Genomic DNA, 25,160 nt, shown 5'->3' on the forward strand with positions numbered 1-25,160 from the left:
CATTTTTATAAGATTTTGAGTTCCAAAATTTTCTCCCTGTGTCTCTTCCATCCTCGTTCCTGTAATATCAATTAAGTTGGGTGTCTTTGATTGAGTCTTACTAGGTGCTAAATCCCAGGCCCAAACCCCTATCTACTAGGTGCTAAGCCTACGTGGGTGTGAAGATTTCAGGGTCCTAAGGGGTGTTGCTAAGACCAGAGCTAACAGTAGGAGCCTAAGTTCTGGTCCCTCAGATGGTGTTTGATGACAGCTAAAGAGTGCACAAAAAGAGAGAACAGAGCTATTTGCTTAGGGCTCTCACTCTTGGCGGTGTGCTGATGTGGAGACTCTGGGCAGCTGTAGTTAAGAGCTGGGTTAAGTAAACCCAGATGTTTGGACTTTGTTAAACGCTGGTAACTATGAATCAAGGTTTGAATCAGACAAGGTCTGTCTGTTGATGTTTGTAATTTGTTTGTGTTTGCTCTGAAGTTCAGGGGGTTGGCTTTTTCCCCTGAACTAAGTGAATGATATTTGTATGCTGGATTAAAGTAAAATTGTTAACCCCTTAACATTGCTTTCCTTAGTAAAGCAGATCAAAAGAACCTGTGTTGGTAGCTTTCTGTGTCCTGGTTGTTGGTGGGTCTTACACCCCTACAGCAGCTGCTAGCAGATTGTTGCAACACTTCCCCAAGACAGCATATACATATATAATCATGTTAAACATATTTCCACATTAATCATGTGAAAGAAGAGTCAGAACAAAAGGAAAAAACCACAAGAAAGAAAAAACCAAACAAAGTGAAAATTGTATGCTTCCATCTCCATTTCAGATTCCGCAGTTCTTTCTCTGCATGTGGATAACATTTTTCATCATGAGTCTTTCGGAACTTTCTTAGATCATTGTACTGCTGAGAAGACTTAAGTCTCTCATAGTTGATCATTGCACATTGTTGGTGTTACTGTGTACAATATTCTCCTGGTTCTGCTCACTTCTCTCAGCATCAGTTCATATAAGTCTTTCTAGGTTTTTCTGAAACCCACCTGCCAATCATTTCTTATAGAATAATAGTATTCCATTACATTCATATACCCCAACTTGTTCAGCCATTCACCAATTAATGGGCATCCCCTCAATTTCCAATTCTTTGCAAGCACAAAAAAGAGCTGCTATAAATAGTTTTGTACACATGGGTCCTTTTCCCTTTGTTATGATGTCTTTGGGATACAGACCAAGAGTGGTATTGCAGGATGAAAGGATATGCACAGTTTTATAGCCCTTTGGGCATAGTTTCAAGTTACTCTCCAGAATGGATCACAACTGATCAACAGTGCAACAGTGTTTCTGTTTTCCTACATCTTATTCAGCATTTGTCATTTTCATTTTCTGTCATGTTAGCCAATCTGACAGGTGTGAGGTAGAACCTCAAAGTAGTTTTAATTTGAATTGCTCTAATAATAGTTATTTAGGGCATTTTTTCATGACTATAAAAAGTTTTGATTTTTTCTTCTGAAAACTGCCTGTTCATATACTTTGACCATTTATCAATTGAAGAATAACTTGTATTCTTATAAATTTGACTCACTTCTCTATTTATTTGAAAAATGAGGCCTTTATCCAAAACACTGGTTATAAAAAATGTTTCCCATTTTTCTGTTTTCCTTCCAATCTTGGTTGCATTGGTTTTGTTTGTGCAAAAAACTTTTTAATTTAAAGTAATCAAAATTATCCATTTTGCATTTCATAATGTTCTCTATCTCTTATTTGGTAATAAATTCTTCCCTTCTCCATAGATCTGACAGTAAACTATTCCTTGCTCTCCTAATTTGCTTATGGTAACACCCTTTACATCTAAATCCTGCACCCATTTTGACCTTATCTTGGTATATGGTATGAGATGTTGGTCTATGCCCAGTTTCTGTCATGCTATTTTCCAATTTTCCCATCAGTTTTTATCAAATAGTGAGCTCTTATGCCAGAAGTTGGGGTCTTTGGGTTTATCAAATATAAGATTACTATTGTCATTGACCACTGTTCCACTGATCCACCACTCTATTTCTTAGCTACTACCAAACAGATTTCATAATTGCTGCTTCACAATATACTTTTAGATCTGATATGACTAGGTCACCTTCTCTTGCTTTTCTTTTTATTATTTCCCTTGGGCCTTTTGTTATTCCAGATGAATTTTGTTATTATGTTTTCTAGCTGTGTAAAATAATTTTTGGTAGTTTGATTGGTATAGCACTGAATAGTAAATTAACTTAGTGGAATTGTCATTTTTACTATGGTAGCTCGGCCTGCCCATGAGCAATTTATGTTTTTCCAATTGTTTTGATCTGATTTTATTTGTGTGAAAAGTGTTTTGTAATTTTGTTCACATACTTAGTTCCTGGGTTCATCTTAGCAGATAGACTCTCAAATATTTTATAATGTCTACATTAACTTTAAATGGAATTTCACTTCCTATCTCATGCTGCTGGTCTTTGTTTTTAATATATAGACATAGTGATGATTTATGTGGGTTTATTTTATATCCTGCAACTTTGGTAAAGTTGTTCATTATTTCAAGTAGTTTTTTTTTTAGTTGATTCTCTAGAATTCTCTAAATATACCACCCTATCATCTACAAAGAGTGATAGTTTTGTTTCATCATTGCCTATTCTAATTCCTTCAATTTCTTTTTCTTCTCTTATTGCTAATGCTAACATTTCTAGTATGGTGTTTAATAATAGTGGTGATAATGTGCATCCTTATTTCATCCCCAAACTTATTGTAAATACTTCTAGCTTATACCCATAACAGAGAATGATTGCTGATGGTTTTAAATAGATACCTCTAATCATTTTAAGGAAAGCTGAATGTGTTTCTATGCTCTATAATGTTTTTAATAGGAATGGGTGTTGTATTTTGTCAAAAATTTTTTTCTTGAGACAATCATATGATTTATTAGTTTTGTTAGTGATATGGTCAATTAAGCTGATAGTTTTCCCAATATTGAACCAACCCTGCATTCCTGATATAAATCCCACTTGCTCATAGTGTATTATCTTGGTGATAAATTGCTGCAATCTCTTTGCTAGTATTTTATTTTAAATTTTTGCATCAATATTCATTAGGGAAATAGGTTTATACTTTTCTTTCTCTGTTTTGGCTCTTCCTGGTATAGGTATCAGCACCATATTTGGATCATAAAAGGAATTAGGTAGCTCTCCTTTTTTGCCTATTTTTCCAAATAATTTATATAATATTGGAATTAATTGTTCTTTAAATATTTGGTAGAATGTACTTGTAAATCATCTGGCCCTGGACATTTTTTCTTACAGAGCTCTTTGATTGTTTGTTCAATTTCTTTTTTGAAAATGGGGTTATTTAAGTATTTATTTCCTCTTCTGTTAATCTGGGCAATTTGTATTTTTGTAAATATTCATCCATTTCACTTAGATTGTCAGATTTATTGGAATATACTTGGACAACATAGCTCTGAATTATTGCTTTAATTTCCTCTTTATTGGTTTTGAATTCATCCTTTTCATTTTTGATACTGGTAAATTGGCTTTCTTTTTTTTAAATCAAATTAACCAAAGGTTTATATTTTTTTCATAAAACCAGCTCCTGGTTTTATTTATTAGTTCAATAGTTTTTTTTTTAATTTTCATCTTTATTAATCTCTCCTTTGATTTTCAGGATTTCTAATTTGGTATTTAATTGGGGATTTCTAATTTGTTCTTTTTCTAGCTTTTTAAATTGTATGTCTGATTTATTGATCTCCTCTTTCTCTGTTTTATTCGTGTAAGCATTTAGAGATATAAAATTTCCCCTAAGAACTGCTTTGGTTGCATCCCATAAATTTTGCTATGTTTTCTCATCATTGTCATTCTCTTTGATGAAATCATTGATTCTATGATTTGCTCTTTGACCCACTCATTCTTTAGGATTGGGTTCCTTAGTTTCCCAATAATTTTAAATTTATCTTTCCATGGCCCTTTATTACAGGTAGTTTTTATTACATCATGATCTGTAAAAGATACGTTTACTGTTTCTATCTTTCTGCATTTGATGGTGAGGGTTTTATGCCCTAAAAGATGGTCAACTTTTGTGTAGGTGCCATGTACCACTGAGAAAAATGTGTATCCTTTTTATCCCACATTCAGTTTTCTCCAGAGGTCTATCATAGCTAACTTTTCTAAAATTATATTCACTTCCTTAACTTTTTTCTTGTTTATTTTGTGGATAGATTCGTCTGTTTCTGAGAAGGGGAGGTTGAGGTCCCCCGCTAGTGTAGTTTTGCTTTCTACTTCATTCTTCTCTAAGAATTTGGATGCTATACCACTTGTTGCATATATGTTTAGTATTGATATTACTTCATTGTCTATGGTACCTTTTAATAAGATGCGCTTTTCTGTCCTTATCTCTTTTAATTAGGTTTTTGCTCTTGCTTTGTCTGAGATCAGGATTGCTACCCCTGTTTTTTTTTTTACTTCAGCATAATGTATTCTGTTCTAGCCTTTTACCTTTACTCTGTATCTCTCTGCTTCAAATACATTTCTTGTAGGCAACAAACTGTTATGTTTTTAATTATGGTTTTTAATTATGGATTATAGTTGTTAATCCACTTTTCTATCTGCTTCCATTTTATGGAAGAGTTCATCCCATTTACATTCACAGTTATGGTTACTGTGTTTTTCCTTCCATCCTAATTCCCCACCTTTGAACCCCTATTTATATGTTTTGCTCTCTCCTTCCATCCTGTCCCCCTTCACCAGTGTTTTGTTTCTGACCATTGTCTCCTTCAACCTGCCCTGCCTTCTATCAACCCCCTTTTTGTTTTCCCCTTTTTCCTCCTACTTCCTTATAGGGTAAGATAAATTTCTATGCCCAACTGAGTGTGTATTTTATTTTATTTTTGAGGCAAATATGATGAGAGTAAGGTACAAATAATGTTCACACCCTCCTTTCTTTCCCTCTAGTCTAATAGGTCTTTTGCACTTATTCATATCATGTGATTTACCCTATTCTGCCTCCCCCTTTTCTCTTTTCCCCATACAAGCTTTTCTTTCACTCCATAATATTTTACGTAATCAAAGTCAACTTATGCCAACACCCTCTATCTATGTATACTCCTTCTAACTGCCCTAATAGAGATATAGCTCTTAAGAGTTACAAGTATCATCTTCTTGTGTAGGAATGTAAACAATTCAACATTATTGAATAACAACATATTTTTTATTTTTTCTACCATTTTATGTTTCTTTCTAGTCTTATATTTGAAGATCAGATTTTTTGTTCAGCTCTGGTCTTTTCATCAGGAAAGTTTGAAAGTCTCCTATTTCATTGAATATCCATCTTTTCTCCTGAAAGATTATGCTCAATTTTTTTCTGGGTACCTGATTCTTGGTTGTAATCCAAGCTCCTTTGCTTCCAAAATGGATTCCAAGCCCTCTGATCTTTTAATGTAGAAGCTCCCAAGTCCTGTGCAACCTGACTGTGGCTTCTTGATATTTGAATTATTTCTTTCCAGTTGCATGCAGAATTTTCTTCTTGACCTGGTAATTCTGGAATTTGACTCAATTTTCTTGGAGTTTCCATTTTGGGATCTCTTTCAGGATATCATCAGTGGATTCTTTCAAAGATTATTTCACCTTCTGATTCTAGAAGATCAGGGGAGTTTTTCTTGATGATTTCTGGAAAGATACTGTCCATTTGTTGATCATGGCTTTCAGGTTGTCTAATAATTCTTAAATTACTTCTCCTGGATCTATTTCCCAGGTCAGGTTTTTTTAATTGTAATGAGTATTTTCTTCTATATTCTTCAATATTTTTCATTCTTTTGATTTTGATATCTCATAGAATCATTAGCTTCCACTTGCCCAATTCTAATTTTTAAGGAATTTTTTTAGTTAGCTTTTGTACCTCTTTTTCCATTTGTCTAATTCTACTTTTTAAGGGGTTGTTTTCTTCAGTGGGTTTTTTCCCCAATTTGGCCAATTTTCTTTTTTAAGTAATTGTTTTCTTCTGTCAATTTTTGTCCTTCCTTTTCCAAGCTACTGACTCTCTCTTCTATATCTCTTTTTTCTTTTCCCAATTTTCTCCTACCTCTCTTATTTGATTTTTAAAATCCTTTTTGAGCTCTTCCAAGAAGGTTTTGGGGGCTTGAGACCAATATATATTCCCCTCTGAGGCTTTGCATATACGCATTTTGACAATGTTGTCCTTTTCTGAGTTTGTGTTTTGATCTTCCCTATCGCCATAGTAACTTTCTATGGTCAGATCTTTTTTCTGCTTTTTGCTCATCTTTTAGCGTATTTCATGACTTTTTAAAGTTGAGCTCTCCTGCTGAAGTGCAGGGGACACTGTCCCAAACTTCTTGTGCTGGAGGTATGGGGCCTAGTCACTGACTTTCTGCACAGAGCATCAGGTGCTGTTGCCTTGCCCATTGTGCTAGGGTGGCCTGGCCTTATTGTGTCTGTTGTGCCTAGGGTTCCAGGGTTGGGAGTTTGCCTTCTGCACTAGGACTAGAGGCCTCACAGCTGACCTGCTCTGCCTCTGGCCTGCTGAGCCAGGACTAAGGGTCCTCAGTTGCTGATCTGTTCTGTGGCTAAGAACCTCCCACTGGCTTGCCCAGACACTGTCTATGCTAAACTGTTCTCCTCTTTCATCCAAGTGAGAAAGACCTTTCCTGAAGTCTTTCTATGTTATCTTAAGGTGAAAAATTATTCACTCCATCTTTTTGTAGGTTCTGTCATTCCAGAATCCATTTAGAAGCTTGATTTCATGCTGTTTCCAGGGGAAACAGGAGTGCTCAGGTAACTTTGTGGCTTTTCTCCACTTTCTTGGTGACACCCTCAATATTAGCTATTATTATTATTCCCTGATTCTAATTGTAGCTCTGCTCTTGCCCCAAAACATCTACCTTATGAGTATCTGGCATTGAAAGATAAAGAACCTCACACATGTTAAGACTCCATCTAGGAAAACTCTGACCTCAGAACCAGCAACATGACCAGAACTTTAAGAAGAAATCTTGCCCAAATTTCAGACCCACCTTTGACAAGCCTTCTCTGTGGTTATTGTCAATTATTGCCCTTCTATCTTTTTTTCCTAAACCATATGATATAGTTGCAAATTTAAACATAAAAAATAAACTAAATTATTAGCTCAACAGAGTTTTAGTTGAACACTCAACTTTTCTGTCAACTTTGGATTTTCCCTTATTCTCATAAACATTTCTAAGCTTCCCCGGAAATAATGAAATCTCAACTTATAAAAATGAAAATTATAGAAAAAATGAAAAGCACCTGATATAAGTAAGGTCCTCCCTGTGGAGGATATTTCAGGGAAAATATTTTTACCTGTTATGGTAATCAGGGTAGGACTTTTTTGTTTTCTCTCTTAGAATGCTAAGCTAATCAAGTACCTTTGATGAATCTTGCTTTTCACATGTCATGGCAAGTAAAGTGGACTTTTTGTTGTCTTTTGTTTCTTTGATTAAATCAAGAGTCTTTGACCTGCTTAAGAAACAAGAAAGCTTAGTTCACATAGGTTTGAGTCCATGATTGTGACCCCTTCCGACCCTGAGAAGGGTATATAATTGAGGCTGGCATTTTGTTTTGAGGCTCTCACTCACTGGAAGAGTGTCGTGTGATTTGACCAGATGAGACTCTGGGTAGCAGTTGTTAAGAGCCCCCTGGCTTTGAAAACCCAGATGTTGGTGATTTTCTCTCTGGTGTATTGCTTGGACAGACAGCTAGAAGCCTGTCTGCTGATTCATGTTTATTTGCTCTGTTTATATAATGTATGCTTGTAATTTCCATTTGTATTCTCCCTGAAGTTCAGGGTGCTGGCTTTTCCCCCCTGAACTAAGTGAATGATGTATGTTCAATTAATGTAAGATTGTTAACACCCCTTAAAGTTGCTTTCCTTAGAAAAGCAGATCAAAGGACCTGTGCTAGCATCCCTTCTGTGTGCTGGTATTGTCAGTCTTTCGCCTCCACAGCAGCTGCTAGCAACATTGTTGTTACATTACCTCTCAAAGTAAATTCTCTTTTCTAGTCTGGTTGGCAAATAAGGTGCTTAAATTATCATAGTCTGGTGAGATTGACAGAGATGTGCCATATTAACAAGTCTAAAATATTAGAATGCAATAAAATATAGCCAACATAAAAATAGTTAAATACATATTTTTTGATGATTCATGACTCTTGAAGACTTGTAGTTTGTACCATTATTATAGAGGGTATATGCATGCAGATAACTGTTAGAGCTGGAAAAGGGACATTAGAATTCCGGAACAGAAATTTCTCATTTTATAGATGAGAAAACAGGATTAGAGAGATGGAGTGACTTTTTCAAAGTCACATAGATACCCAGAATTAATTAAGGATTTTATAAGCACCAAATAAGTTGCAAGACATTGTACTAAGAATTATGATTATAAAGAAAACAAAAAAATAGCCCTGCCCTCAAGGGATTCACAGTCTACTGAGAAGACCCAAGTTGTATACAAATAACTAAATACGAAATAATTTGAAGAGGGAGAGAATACTAAAGGTATTAGGAAATGTTACATTACTCATATGGGACATGAGAAAAACCTTGAAGGAAGCTAAGGATTCTAAGTAGCAGGGGTTGGTAAGAGGGGAGTGTGTTCCAGCCATGAGGGACCTCCTGTTCAAAGTCACAGAGCTAGTTAATGGAAAGTCAAGTTTAAAGAATAGTGAGTTGGCCAGTTTGGGTGAGAAAGCAAGTAATATGAAATAAGTTTCAAAGGTAAGTTGAAGACAAGCTGTGGAGGTCTTTAAATGCTAGCTTGAAAAGTATCATTTTATTCTAGATTTAATAGAGAGTCACTGAAGATGCTTTAGCAGAGGATATGGTCAGACCAATGATTATAGGAGAATGTTAACTGTTTAGAGGATAGGTTGGAGAAGCAGAGACTAGAACTTAAGGTCATCGGACTCCTGAACCTCTGCTCTTTCCAGAAACTTCTAGACAATTGAAATAAATATGTCCTCATGCTACAACATACCCTCTAAGTTAATGTTGGGGGGAGGTAGTCCTAGCTGTTTGTTTACTAGTCATTTGCCTTCATCATTTGAAAGCAAAACATAAAAGCTACAACCATGGAGGAGTCGGATCATGGAGAATTCTAATTGATAAGATGCTAGAAATCCCACTCTGGCTAGATTTTCTCTTGACTCTTTCATGGCTCTGTTCTGTGGAGTGGTGGGATCCCTGGCCCATCATTCTGACACTTCGATGATTTCTGAAACTTTGGTTAACAGGGGAAATACAGTACCTCAAGTAGAGTCCATTTAATTTGGTTCCTTCCCATCCCCTCCAGTACTAATTACAGCATTTTTATTCTGAGCAGCAGTGCAAATATACCAGATGTCAAACTGACTTCTTTAGCAAAGCCGAAAGAGACAGTTGATAGGGGAAGAGTGTAAAGGGATTTACAAGAGTGAAGGGTGCAAAGGGATTGTTTTTGCCCTTGTCTAAGCAGCTCCACAGATCACTATGTAGCTTTTTACAAATGATTTGAGGGGAAAATAACAAAAAAATATCTATGTACATTGCCAAATGCATCTATACATCTGTGTGATGTAGCATGGAAGCCTCTCCTGGGACTTAGGGGATGGGGCAATCACTTACACTGAATGCTCAAGGGAAATCTCTAAGGACAGAAAAGTCTATCTTGGAAAAAGTCACTTTCAAATTTCTTCTTAAAAATAATAAAAAAAAATCATAGACTTAGAGCTGGAAAAGACCTCAGAGACCTTCTTGCCTAATCCCTTCAGTGTACAGGTGAGGAGACTGAGGCTCAGAGAGATTAAATGCCTTAAATCTTAGATCCAGAGCTTGAGTTATTAAACTTTTTGTGTATTGTATTCCCTTTTGGCAGTCTAGTGAAGCCTAAGGAACCCTTCTCAGAAGAATGTTTTTTAAATGAAGAATATACAATATGGGGTGTCCCAAATATCTAAGTGATGTTTTAAGCTATTAAAACTTAATGCTTTTAAAGTCATAAAATATAATATAGGGTGTCCCAAATGTCTTAGTACAGTTTTGAGCTATTAAAACTTAATGTTTAATGTTTTTAAATTCATAAAATATAGAATGTCTCAAATGTCTTAGTACAGTTTTAAACAATTAAAACTTAATGTTTAATGTTTCAAATGCATAAGTAATGTTTTAAATGTATAAAATAACATACAGATTGTCCCAAAAGTTTTTGTGCAATGTTATAATAGCTATTAACGTTAGATTATGAAGCTTAAAACTTTGGGATATCCTGTACATAGGATTACAAGGTAACTCAAGCATATAGAAATACAGTTGTAAAAATATGTTAAAGATTCAGAGACCCTCGTTTAAGAACCTCTAATCTAGTCATAAGGGACCTTAGAGGTCATCCAGTCCAACTCTCTCATTTTACAAATGAGAAAACTGACACTGTGTAGCTAGGTGGTGCCATAGCACACAGACGGCCAGCCTTAGAGTTAGAAGACCTTCAAGAGTTCAAATCTGGCCTCTGACACTTACTAGCTGTGTGACCTTGGCCAAGTCACTTTACCCTCTTTGCCTCAGTTTTCTCATCTGTAAGATGAGCTGGAGAAGGAAATGGCAAACTTCTCCAGTATCTTTGCCAAGAAAACCCCAAATAAGGTCACAGAGCATTGGACATGACTGAAAAATGACTGAACTTCCCTCACAAGCAGCTCAGTAATAAGTTGAATGGTATTTGCATTCTGACAGAGTCAGTAGATTGTGTAAGTAATCACAGTACTGGAAGAGGGCAAACAGTTTGAAAGGGAAGAATACAAAATTTAAAAGGGAACTGAGTTTGAATCCTGACACACATATAAGATACAGAACTGTGGGTAAATTACTTAATTTTGGACCTCGATCTAGGACTATTTGCTTTTTCTTTTTTATTTTTCTTATTTTGGATTTATGATGTCATTGACATAGGAAATGCTGGATGAGAAAACTCACTTTGCCAATGCAGGGTGACAATGCAATTTAAAGTCTTAGAGATTTGCCTTGGTCAGAGAGAGGTTAAATTACCCTGGGTCACACAGCTACTATGTGTGACAAGGTGAACTTGAACTCAGGCCTTCTGGATTCCCGAGGCCAGTTCTCTATCCATTTTGCTACAATTGGTCTATAGCCATTGAAGAAGAGCAGCTCTGGGCTCATGTAGACCCAAGCCTGGTCTTTGAGGTTTTTCAATAATTAATATTTTTGGCTCATTTTCCTTCCAAATCTCTGAGAATATCTGAATTACACTTGTTTCTACCTCTGATGTAGGAGTATTCATTTCTTCTGTCAGTAATCTAGGTTAAGCACTCAAGCAGCTAGGTGGCACAGTAAAATGATCACTAGGCCTAGAGATGCAAGGACCTGAGTTCAAATCCTATCTAGGATACTTCATTCTTGTTATTTAGTCATTTTCAGTCATTTCTGACTCTTTGTGACCCCTTTTGGGGCTTTCTTAGCAAAGATATTGGTGCGGTTTGCCATTGCCTTCTCCAGTTCATTTTATAGATAAAGAAACTGGGGCAAACAGGGTTAAGTGACTTGCCCAGGGTCACATAGTAAGTGTCTGAGACTGGATTTGAACTCATTGTTTCAACAATCCAGCTAGCAGCTTCTGTGGGGGTGTAAGATCCTCCCACAGCCAGCACCCAGAAAGCTGCCAACAGCACAGGTTCTTTTGATCTGCCTAACTAAGGGAAGCAAGGTGAAGGGGTTGACAAGCTTACTTTAATTCAGCATACAAATATCATTCACTTAGTTCAGGGGAAAAAGCCAGCATCCTGAACTTCAGAGCAAATTACAAACAAAGTACAAACATCAACAGACAGACCCAATACAATTCATAGTTACCAACATCTAGGTTCAGCCCGGGAGCTCAGAACAAGGGCTGGCCCAGAGTCACACGTGGCACCACTGCTGCGGCAAGGAGCTCCGAAGAACAGACAGCCAACCCCTGGTTTTTATATCTTTTTCAGTGTCAGGGGTGAGTCACACATGCGACTCACCATGTGACCTAAAATTGTCACAAAGAGACGACTGAAGCCCACATGGTCTAAGAGCCTCTGCTGTCCCAGACATGTAAACTAGGCCCTCCCTGGAGTTAGCCCCACCTCGGGCCCCACCTTAGTTGCCAATCCACACCCACTAAGGTTTTACACCTAATAGGGGTTTGGGCCTGGGGCACCTAGTAAGGATTACTCAAAGTAAACAAAGGCCATTTTGCTTACCAACACACACATGAATATGAATCTCCCTGACTTCAGGTCCAGTGCTCTATCCACTGAGGTCCGCCTAAATGCTGAAAGGACTTGGGGTTGCTAGGGCATCATAGAATCATAGTTTAGAACTAAAAGGGTTCTTGGACACCGTCTATTTCCTTTCATTTCACAAATCAGGAAATTTGAGGTCAGAGAAGTTAAGTGACTCGCATGAAGTTAAAATAGCAAGTTGTAGATTTGAACACAGATCCTACGACTTCAAAGCAGACTATTTCCACTGCACTAGATCGCACCTACCCCTCTGATGAGCTACGCTTACCCAGAGACTTACAAACTTTCTGTAGACTTAGAGTGTCACTGATAGGTTGCATAGGGAAAAAATTTGGTTTACTCAGAAGTCAATTCTCTCTTCTCTAGAACCTGTATAGTCTACATCAGTGCTTCTTAAACTATGGGTTGTGACCGCATACGGGATCATGAAAAATCTGGCAATAGTATAAGGTTTCTGAATGTGCAATGTCCAAAAATTAATTAAAAATCAAATTCGTAATGAATCCAAGGTTTTTCTGGCAGCACTTGCTCATGTTGCATAGCACAACTTCACTTCAGCCTTGGTTCTGAACACAAAGCATGCACACTTTGCACTGTGTGTGCCCTCAGGCCATGCAATGCCAATGAACGGTGCCTAAACATGAAAGGGGTCACAAGTGGAAAAAGTTTAAGAAGCCCTGGTCTACATGATTCACAGTGTATGAGGAGGGCAAGTTGCAGATTTGGTCCTCCTCATTGAAATCTTGTATTTCATGGTTCCTTGGCTTTGGCTCATTCTTAGGTCTTGGGTTCTACTTGGTATCAATCTTTCTTTCTCCTTTGGTTCTACATTATCCCACTCCTGTGCCCAATAGATATACATAACCCTATTCTCATTCCTCAGCTCATGTATTTAATTCTGCATTGCCTAGTCATTCACACCTACTTAGATTTTGTCATCTTACTACCCAATTCCTATCACCAGTACCTCCATTGCTACTGCTAGACAATCATTGCTACTTCTTGCTCCTATTACTATCATAAATGCTATACCTCTTTTAAAAGGAGATTACTAGGGCCAATAAGCCTCTGAGCAGGCTAAAACATTTCCAGATCTTTTGTTTTTTTGGGATCTGAGCAGATACTCACCTAGCAGGCACAGAGAAGGGTCTCTCAACAAGACCTTTTGACTCATCCATCTCAACTTATGTGCCCCAACCCTCACTTCTAGATGAATCAGAGCATTTCATGCACCTCTAATCCACTCCAAGGTACAGACAATGCATCTCCAATGTCAGCATCTACTCTTGAGTTTGTTTTGTTCTTTGAGACTGAGAAAAATACTTGTATTTCTTGCCTTAGACATTTATGACCTAAGGTGCTAAGCACAATGCCTCATAATTAGTAGATCCCTAATAAATGTTTATTGATTGATTGAAAGTATTTTAAGAGACAGAGATTGCACAGAGAATAGTTTGTGTTCTGCAAAGGCTAGGAAATGAGAAATGGAATGTTGAATCTGGAAAATGACTAGTTCCAGTTTGACTAAAACAAAGAGTATATGGATATAAAATGTCTTGAAAACTAAATATAAGCCATTTTGTGTAAGGCTTAAATATGGCCCATCATTTTAGGTGATGGGGATCATTCTGAATCTTGACTCTGTCACTCAACCTGCTAATTAATCTGCCTAGCTTCATATCATCTTTAAGTTTGACAAATATTCTACATACATATTCATCCAAGTCATTAATTTTAAAATGGCAAAAATCACAGGTTCAAGGACAGCGCTCTGGAGGAGTTCACTGGAGACATTGCACTTGAAAGTTTTTGACCTATTTACTGGGTATGGCTATTCAACCAGTGCCAAATCCACCTAACTTCACTTTTATGTCTCAACTTTGCTCAATCATTCCAAGTCATTTTTTTTTAAAAAAAGGCAAAAATCACAGGTCCAAGGAGAAGTTTATGGAGGACTCCACTCTAGACCACATACCTGAAAGGTTTTGACACATCAATGTCTATTCTTTTGGCAAGTTTATTCAACCAGCTTCAAATCCCCAAATTTCACTTTTATATTATTGACACCTTGACATCTTTGTTCGTTCAATTGAACAATTGCTAAGATAATATGTAAAACACTTTGTAAACCTTATAGGATTATGTAAGTACTAGCTATAATTATTACCTATTATTCAATTACATAAAGATGTATTAAGCATCTGCTATATGCAAAGCATTTTTCTAGGTGCCAGGGATAGAGTTGTTGTTGTGGCTAATTATTACTCTTATTATGATTAACTCCCTGAACCCACAGAGTTTAGATTTTGTTAGCAAGGATGTAACATATACAGATAAGTATGATACAAGATAGGGTATGACAAAGTCAAAGAAGAAATCTCGATAAAATACTCTAGGAAAATTCAAGGAGGAAGAAAAGAATTCAGCAAAGGGGATCAGAGGAGACTGGTGGAGAAAATGGCCCATTAGCTGAAACATGAAAAAAAAAGGAAAAAGATTCTGAAAAAGTAAGAAAAGAGAATACATTTCAAGTATGGGAAAAAGCCTTTGTAAGTGCCTAAAGGTACAAGATGGCATTTGAAGTACTAGGAGCAGCTAATAATTTGATTTGGACAGAACAAAGAATATAGGAAGGGTAGGAATAATGGAATGAGGCTAGACAAATAGGTAACAATCAAGTTGTAGAAGCCCTTAAATGTGTTATTTTGTATTTTATTCTAGAGATGATAGAGAGCCAATTAAGTTGTTTTTAAAAATAAATTTTATTGATTATATTTTATTTATTACTATTGATTTTCTATCACAAGGACTTCTTACCCACCTATACCTTCCTTTGTAAAAAAGAAAAACTATTAAGCTAAACCATGAGATACAGAAACCTTATCAGACAGTATATACAACATTCTGGTCAATAATTTCTATCTCTTCTATTAGGGAAAAGGTATGTTTCTCCATCTTCTCTTAGATATGTATTTGTGGTTGTTTTTGCTTCCTATTACTCAGAGTTCACCTTTTTATTGCTGTTTCATTTATATTCTTATACTCATCATATATGTTGTTTTCTTGGTACTATTTACTGTACTCTGCATTAGTTCACACATATGTTTCCACATTTATCTGAATTCTTAGTATTTATAATTTTATTGCATAATATTACATTACATTCTTCACAATTTCTTCAGCTGTTCCTCAATTGATAGTCTGTGTCTCTCATTTGCTTCCATCAAAAAGTGAACCAAGAGTGCTGCTATGAATACGTTTGTGTGTACTTGACCTTTCTATTCTTTCTTGACTTCCTTAAGGAATAAGACCAGTGATAAGACGTTTGACTCCATTGCTATGAACAACTTAGTAATTCTTACTACATAAAGTCAAACTGAGATATAGAACTGTTGGACCACTTCTCAGGTCCCATTAATAGTGCATTACTCTTCCTCTTTTCTCTATTCTTCCAGCAGATTGTACCCATTTTTTTCATTTTTGCCTATTTTCATGGAGTGATGTGACATTGCAGTAATTTCTATTTGTATTTTTCTTACTGTTAGCAAAATGGAGCAATTTGAAATGTGCCCATTTATATTCTGAAAACTTTTGAAAACTTCATATTTATTTACTATTTATCTATTATAAAATAACATACTGTTAATTTGGGGGGGTATTTTTTGACTTAATAGTATTTTATTTTTATCCAAATGCACTTAAAGATAGTTTTCAACATTCACTTTTATAAGATTTTTTGAGTTCCAATTTTTTTTCTCCCTCTCTTTCCTCACCCCTCCCCAAGACTGTAAGCAATCTGATATAGGATATAGATGTAAAATTATATTGTTTCCACATGTTTCCACATTAGTCATTTTGTGAAAGAAGAATCAGAACAAAAGGGGAAAACCACAAGAAAGGAGAGACAAACAAATAAATAGAAAATAATATGTTTTGATCTGCTTTCAGACTCCGTAGTTCTTTCTTTGGAAGTGAATAGTATTTTCCATCATGAGTCTCTTGGAATTGTCTTAGAACATTGAATTGCTGAGAAGAGCTAATCGAAGTTGGACATTACACAATGTTGCTGTTACTGTGAGCAACTTCTTTTCACTTCACTTCATGTCAGTCTTTCCAGGTTTTTATGAAATCCTTCTGCTCATCATTTCTTATAGCAGAATAGTATTCCATTACATTCATATACCACAACTTGTTCAGCCATTCCCCAACTGATGGGCATCCCCTCAATTTCCAAAAAGAGCTGCTAGAAATATTTTTGTACACATGGGTCCATTTTCCTTTATGATCTCTTTAGGATACAGACCTAGAAGTGGTTTTTCTGGGTCAAAGGGTATGTGTAGTTCAAAATTGCTCTCCAGAATTCTTGGATTAGTTCACAACTCCACCAAAAATGCATTAGTGTTGAATTTTCCCATATCTTCTCAAACATTTCTCATTTTCCTTTTGTGTCATATTAGCCAATCTGACAGATGCGATGTGGTACCTCAGAGTTGTTTTAATTTGCATTTCACTAATCAATAGTGATTTACAGCATTTTTTCATATGACTATAGATAGCTTAAATTTCTTCATCTGAAAACTGCCTATTCATAGCCTTTGACCATTTGTCAATTGTGGAATGACTTGTATTCTTATAAATTTGACTCACTTCTCTATATGTTTTAGAAAGGAGGCCTTTATCAGAGACACTGGCTGTAAAAATTGTTTCCCAACTTTCTGCTTTCCTTCTAATCTTGGTTGCATTGGCTTTATTTGTGCAAAAAAAACTTTCAATTTAATGTAATCAAAATTATCCGTTTTGCATTTCATAATGTTCTCTGTCTCTTGTTTGGTCATAAATTCTTCCCTTCTCCATAGATCTAACAGGTAAACTATTCCTTGCTCTCCTAATTTGCTTATGTACCACCTTTTATGTCTAAATCCTGTACCCATTTTGACCTTATCTTGGTATGCAGTGTGAGATGTTGGTCTATGCTTAGTTTCTGCCATACTATTTCCCAGTTTTCCCAGCAATTTTTTGTCAAATAGCAAGTTCTTATCCCAGAAGCTGGAGTCTTTGGGCTTATCAAACACTAGATTATTTTAGTCAATGACCACTATGTCTTGTGTACCTAATCTGTTCAAATGATCTACCATTATATTTCACAGCCAGTACTAAATAGTTTTGATGGTTGCTGCTCTATAATATAATTTTAGATCTAGTGTGGCTATGCCACCTTTCCTTGTGCTTCTTTGCTTGATATTCTGGACATTTTGCTATTATTCTTTTCTATCTCTATAAAATAAATTTTTGATTGTTATGTTTGATTGGTATGTTTTGATCAGCATGGCACTAAATAAGTCAATTAAGTTAGGTAGAATTATCATTTTTCTAACATTAGCTCGGTCTACCCATAAACAAATGATATTTTCCCGGTTATTTAGATCTGATTTTATATGTGTGAAAAGTGTTTTGTAATTGTGTTCAAATAGTTCTTGGGTTTGTATTCGCAGGTATACTCCCATATATTACATTGTCTACAGTTATTTTAAATGGAATTTCTCTTTCTATCTCTTGCTGCTGGCTTTTTAAGTAATATATAGAAATGCCAGTGATTTACGTTGGTTTATTTTATATCCTGAGACTTTGCTAAAGTTGTTAATTATTTCAAGTAGTTTTGTTTTAGTTAATTGTCTAAGATACTTTAAATGTGCCATCATATCACCTTCAAAAAGCAATAGCTTTGTTTCTTCATTGCCTATTCTTTTTTTTCTTTTTTAAAAATTTATTTAATAAATTAATTTTCAGCATTTATTTTCACAAAAATTTGAATTACAAATTTTTTCCTCATTTCTACCCTCCCCCCACTCCAAGATGGCGTATATTCTGGTTTCCCCATTCCCCAGTCAGCCCTCTCATCTGTCACCCCACTCCCCTCCCTTTCCCTTCTTCTCTTGTAGGGCAAGATAAATTTCTATGCCCCATTGCCTCTGTATCTTATTTCCTAGTTGCACGAAAAAACTTTTGTTGTTGTTGTTGTTTTTGAACGTCTGTTTTTAAAACGTTGAGTTCCAAATTCTTTCCCCTCTTCCCTCCCCATCCACCCTCCCTTAGAAGGCAAGCAATTCAACATAGGTCACATGCATGTCATTCTGTAAAACTCTTCCACAATACTCATGTTGTGAAAGATTAACTCTATTTTGCTCCATCCTAACCTATCCCCCTTTATTGAATTTTCTCCCTTGACACTGTCCCTTTTCGAAAATGTTTCTTTTTTATTACCTCCTCCCCCTGTCTGCCCTCCTTTCTATCATCCCCCCTTTTTTATCTTCTTCCTCCTCCTTTCCTGTGGGGTAAGAAACCCAATTGAGTGTGTATGGTATTCCCTCCTCAAGTCAAATCCAATGAGAGCAAGATTTACTCATTCCCCCTCACCTGCCCCCTCTTCCCTTCCTACAGAACCACTTTTTCTTGCCACTTTTATGCGAGATAATTTACCCCATTCTATCTCTCCTTTTCTCCCTCTCTCAATATATTCCTCTTTTATCCCTTAAATTGATTTTATTTTTTTAGATATCATCCCTTCATATTCAACTCACCCTGTGCCCTTTGTGTGTGTATATACATATATACATATATATGTATGTATACCTACATATATACACACATAGACACACACATATGTATATATATGTTTGCACACACATATTTTATATATATATATATGCATATTCTTTTCAGCTACTGTGATATTGAGGTCTCATGAATCATACACATCATCTTTCTATGTAGGAATGTAAACAAAACAGTTCAACTTTAGTGAGTCCCTTATGATTTCTCTTTCTTCTTTACCTTTTCATACTTCTCTTGATTGTTGTGTTTGAAAGTCAAATTTTCTATTCAGCTCTGGTCTTTTCACTGAGAAACCTTGAAAGTCCTATATTTTGTTGAAAATCCATATTTTGCCCTGGAGCATGATACTCAGTGTTTCTTGGTAAGTGATTCTTGGCTTTAATCCTAGCTCCTTTGACCTCTGGAATATCATATTCCAAGCCCTTCGGTCCCTTAATGTGGAAGCTGCCAGATCCTGTGTTATCCTGATTATTTTTCCACAATATTGAAATTGTTTCTTTCTGGCTGCTTGCAGTATTTTCTCCTTGACCTGGGAGCTCTGAAGTTTGGCGACAATGTTCCAAGGAGTTTTATTTTGGGGATCTATTTGAGGAGGTGATCTGTGGATTCTTTCAATTTCTATTTTACCCTCTGGGTCTAGAATATCAGCACAATTCTCCTTGATAATTTCTTGAAAGGTAATATCTAGGCTCTTTTTTTGATCATGGCTATCAGGTAGTCCAATAATTCTTTTTAATTAATTTATTTAACATATTTAGTTTTCAGCATTGATTTTCACAAGAGTTTGAATTACAAATTTCCTCCCCATTTCTACCCTCCCCCCCACTCCAAGATGGCATATATTCTGGTTGCCCTGTTCCCCAGTCAGCGCTCCCCTCTGTCACCCCACTCCCCTCCCATCCCCTTTTCCCTTCCTTTCTTGTAGGGCAAGATAAATTTCTACTCCCCATTGTCTGTGTATCTTATTTTCTAGTTGCATGCAAAAATATTTTTGTTTGTTTTTGAACATCTGTTTTTAAAACTTTGAGTTCCAAATTCTCTCCCCTCTTCCCTTCCCACCCACCCTCCCTAAGAAGTCAAGCAATTCAACATAGGCCACATGTGTATCATTATGTATAACCCTTCCACAATACTCATGTTGTGAAAGACTAACTATATTTTGCTCCTTCCCAACCCATTCCCCTTTATTGAATTTTCTCCCTTGACCCTGTCCCCTTTCGAAAGTGTTTGTCTTTGACTACCTCCACCCCATCAGCCCTCCCCTCCATCATCCGCCCCATTTTGTTTTATCTTCTTCCCTCTTCTTTCCTGTGGGGTAAGATTCCCAATTGGGTATGTATGGTATTCCCTCCTTAGGCCAAATCTGATGACAGCAATGTTCACTCACTCCCCCCTCATCCGCCCTCTCCCCTCCTCCCACAGCACTGTTTCCTCTTGCCACCTTTATGCCAGATAATCTACCCCATTCTATCTCTTCTTATCTCCCTCTCTCAGTATGTTCCTCTCTCATCCCTTAATTTGATTTTATTTCTTTTAGATATCTTCCCTTCATCTTCAACTCACCCTGTGTCCTCTCTCTCTCACTCTCTCTCTCTCTCTCTCTCTCTCTCTCTCTCTCTCTCTGTATATATATATATATATATATATATATATATATATATATATACACACACACACATAGATATATACATACATGCATATTCACCCATATATATATATATATATATACATACATACACACATAAACATATATGTATGCATTTTCCCTTCAGCTACCCTAACACTGAGGTCTCATGAATCATACTTGTCATCTTTCCATGTAAGAATGTCAACAAAACAGTTAACCTTTAGAAAGACCCTTGCAATTTCTTTTTCTTGTTCTTTTTCTTGATTACCTTTTCAAGCTTCTCTTGATTACCTTTTCAAGCTTCTCTTGATTCTTGTGTTTCAAAGTCAAATTTTCTATTCAGTTCTGGTCTTTTCACTGAGAAAGCTTGAAAGTCCTCTATTTTATTGAAAATCCATATTTTGCCTTGGAGCATGATACTCAGTTTTGCTGGGTAGGTGATTCTAGATTTTAATCCTAGCTCCATTGATCTCCGGAATATCGTATTCCAAGCCCTTTGATCTCTTAATGTAGAGGCTGCCAGATCTTGGGTTATTCTGATTGAGTTTCCACAACACTCAAATTGTTTCTTTCTGGCTGCTTGAAGTATTTCCTCCTTGATCTGGGAGCTCTGGAATTTGCGACAATATTCCTGGGAGATTTCTTTTTGGGATCTATTTGAGGAGGCGATCGATAGATTCTTTCAATTTCTATTTTGCCCTGTGGCTCTAGAATATCATGGCAGTTCTCCCTGATAATTTCTTGAAAGATGATATCTAGGATCTTTTTTTGATCATGGCTTTTCAGGTAGTCCAATAATTTTTAAATTCTCTCTCCTGGATCTATTTTCCAGGTCAGTGGTTTTTTTTCAATGAGATATTTCACATTGTCTTCCATTTTTTCATTCCTTTGGTTCTGTTTTATAATATCTTGATTTCTCATCAAGTCACTAGCTTCCACTTGCTCCAATCTAATTTTTAAAGTAGTATTTTCTTCATTGGTCTTTTGGACCTCCTTTTCCATTTGGCTAATTCTGCCTTTCAAGGCATTCTTCTCCTCATTAGTTTTTTGGAGCTCTTTTGCCATTTGAGTTAGTCTGTTTTTTAAGGTGTTGTTTTCTTCACTGTATTTTTCAGTATTTTTTGGGTCTCCTTTAACAAGTCATTGACTTGTTTTTCCTGGTTTGCTCGCATCCTTCTCATTTCTCTTCCCAATTTTTCCTCTACTTCTCTAACTTGCTTTTCCAAATCCTTTTTGAGTTCTTCCATGGCCTGGGACCAGTTCATGTTTTTCTTGGAGGCTTTTGTTGTAGGCTCTTGCACTTTATTGACTTCTTTAGGCTGTATGTTTTGGTCTTCTTTGTCAGCAAAGAAAGAATGCAAAGTCTGAGACTGAATCTTGGTGTGTTTTCGCTGCCTGGCCATATTCCCAGCCAACTAACTTGACCTTTGAGTTTTTCAGTGCGGTATGACTGCTTGTAGACTAAAGAGTTCTATGTTCCACGTTTGGGGGGGAGGTGCCAGCTCTGCCCCACCAGCACTCCTCCTTCCCCAAGAACCCCCAACCCGGACTGGGCTTAGATCTTCAGCAGGCTGTGCACTCCTGCTCTGATCTGCCACTTAATTCCTCCCACCAGGTGGGCCTGGGGCTGGAAGCAACAACAGCTGTAGCTGCCCCACCTCCGCTGCCCCCTGGGGCTGGAAGCCAAACCTCGAACTCCTTCCACTCCCGTAGCTTTTCCCACTAACCTTCTCCACTGTCTTTGGTGTTTGTGGGTTGAAAAGTCTCGTAACTGCTGTAACTCACTGATTCAGGGTGCTAGGGCCCCCTCCGCCTGGCTCCTGGTCTGGTTGGTCCGAGCCGCTCAGGCTGGGCTCTGCTGCACTCCGTTTTCAGCTCCCAGCTCCCAGCTCCCAGCTCTGTGTGGTATAGACCTCACCCAGAGACCATCCAGGCTGTCCTGGGCTGGAGCCCTGCTTCCCTCTGCTGTTTTGTGGGTTCTGCAGTTCTAGAATTGGTTCCGAGCCATTTTTTATAGGTTCTTGGAGGGACTTGGCAGGGAGGTCATGCTAGTCCCTGCTTTCCAGCTGCCATCTTCTGTCTTGATCATTTTTACTTTAAATTTTATTCCATTCCTCTCTTTTCCAATCTGAATTTTTGTTTAAATTCCATCTGTTTCTTTTTCAGAGAATCTACCAACATATATAATATCTTTGTCTCTTGTTCTAAATTCTCTTGTACTTGGTTAGATTTGCTGGGGAGTTTTTATTTGTTTAAGATCTCTAATTTCTGGAGTCAGCACCAGAGCTGAATTACAGATTTGCAAGATATCCTGAGGGAGCCCAAAATTGCCTTGGGGAAGCTTCTAGAACTCAGTTTCAGTGGGATCCCTTATGAAGGTGGACTGTGCTGCCTTTGCTGGAAGATTCTTTTGAACTACCTCCCCTTGGAAAGTGCCTCATGGACCTCCATCTTGGCCAAGCAGAGGGAGTTGTATTCCCAGTTCCTGAGAGAAATGATCAATCAGCCTGGCATAGTCAAAGCTAACCTGGGTATATCTAGAGAGGATGTCACTTTTGAAGACCATCCACTCAATCTGAACCCTGATAGTCTGTGGAACACCTACTGCAAGGACAATGAGGTGTTACTGAATATAGACAAAGATATATGGAGGCTGTGCCCAGACATATCCTTTTTCTAGAGGTTTACAGATTTCTCATGACTCCTTATCCTGGACCCTCAGAATGAATTGAACCCCTCTGTAAGCAGGTGGAGCAGATTACATTGAAATCACAGACAGTGGCAAAAAAACCAGAGCAGTAACCAATATGAGATTACCTCATTAAAGTCCAGTCCTAAATTCACTGAGTATTAAGTGTTACCCAGTGGTTGGGAAGTCCATTGGGAAGTGGTGGAGTGAATTCTGTTCACCTATGTGAAGCTGAACCCAGGTATTGCCTATGTCCAGGGTGTGAAGGAAATCATAGGACCTCTCTTTTCTGCTTCCCCAACCTAATGTCTGTGATCCCAGACAACTTCATTAAGAGCCTGAATGACTCCCAGCATGGCATAACTACAAGATAGGAAAAGGTGTATTCCACCCTGAAGGAGAAGGATGTGGAGGTCTACTTGAAGCTACAAGAGCAAAACATTGAGCCACAGTTCTTTGCTTTCTCATGGCTGATGCTGCTGTTGTCCCAGGAGTTTCTGCTTCCTGGTGTCATCTGCATCTGGGATACACTCTTCGCTGATGACAACTGATTTGACTTCCTCCTACCTGTTTGTTGTGCCATGTTGATATTGATCTGGGAGCAGTTATTGGGAGGGGACTTCACCTTGAACATGAGGTGCTTCAGGATTACCCCATCACAGATGTTCACGACATCCTACAGAAAGCCAAGGAGCTCCAGGACTCTAAGTAGGCTGGTAGCAGGGATGCTCAGGACTTCACCTACCTAAGGCAAGGCCCTGTGGTCAGGGCTGAAACTGTCAGCCCTAGGAGACTCTCAGATGCTTCTGCTTTGCCTGGGGCTATTGGGGCAGTAGAGTTGAAACTGATTGAATACCTGGCTCCAGGTGTCACTCATCCATAGGACCTAATCAGCACCTCCAAAGCAGCTCCATTCTTTTATAATTATATTTTATTTTCTTAGTTTGACTTTTCATTATCTGTCTAATGTATCTCATTCCCTTCTCAATCTCTGTACCCCACCACACATTCTACACCCTTTCATCGATTTCCTCCAGGCCTTTCAGGATTAGAGTCAGCCAGGCTCACTTTCTTTGGAAGGATTCTATTGGGTGAGTCATCTCCCTGTAGGTCGATAAGGGTCCATTCATGACTCTGCCTCCCTATCTTTCCCTCAACCCTGCTGCTGGAGATCACAACTACTGCTTTTCCTGCTTCTGGATCTGCCTTACCATATGTTTTGGGGGTGGGAGTTGGAAAGTAAAGAATTGTCCAGAGACCCTTCATTCCTCCTCCTAGCAGGGGCTTTGAAAACTCCTTCCCTGAGAAAGCAACACTAGAAAGAACCAAGGCTGATAATGAGAAGCTTCTTTTTGCTCTCAATGTTTCTTTCTATTCTCTTTCACTCTTCTATTTTGCCTTTTTTCGGGGCCATTTTCCCCACCAATTTTATCAAAGGAATTAGTTAAATAGAATCCCCAGATGATGAATCACCTTATGACACTAAGACTCCATTTCCAGGAAGCCAGGAACAGTGGCAGTGCTGGAGAGCTTAGCCTTTGCTTGCATGACTGCACAGGTTCAGGACCTTGGATGTCTCTTGCACTCTTGAGCCCTTCACCGTCAAACCTCTGCCCACTGTGTTTTGGCAGGCCCCCAGTGTTTTCTGAGTTTGGCAGGCCCAGAGTTCCTTCACTGCTCAATTAAAGATCTCTGTCTTGGATACCAAGAGTCACTAAGTTTTGCCCTTTGGATGTTTTAGCCCAACACCACCCAGAAAACCTTTGCTGCCTCTCCTCCCTTAAGTTTGTCTGTAGAACCCTAGAACAGTATCACTTGCCTGGAAAGGGCTCAGAGGTGGGAGGCAGGGACCCAGGGATATGAAAAGCAGTGCATCTTGTTTCTCCACTTCAGATCCAAGGTTTTAACTGGAAATAAGAGTTCTTAATAGGAAAATGGCTTAGA

General features: G+C 37.6%; 1 pseudogene; it reads left to right on the top strand.

The window, feature by feature from the left end:
- The window catches only part of LOC118841418, a 72,572-nt pseudogene extending 48,644 nt beyond the window's left edge, over positions 1-23,928 (top strand).
- The last annotated feature ends 1,232 nt before the right edge of the window (positions 23,929-25,160 follow it).

This window comes from Trichosurus vulpecula, chromosome 1 (genome assembly GCF_011100635.1).
Source record: "Trichosurus vulpecula isolate mTriVul1 chromosome 1, mTriVul1.pri, whole genome shotgun sequence".
In the NCBI taxonomy this organism is placed as follows: Eukaryota; Metazoa; Chordata; class Mammalia; order Diprotodontia; family Phalangeridae; genus Trichosurus; species Trichosurus vulpecula.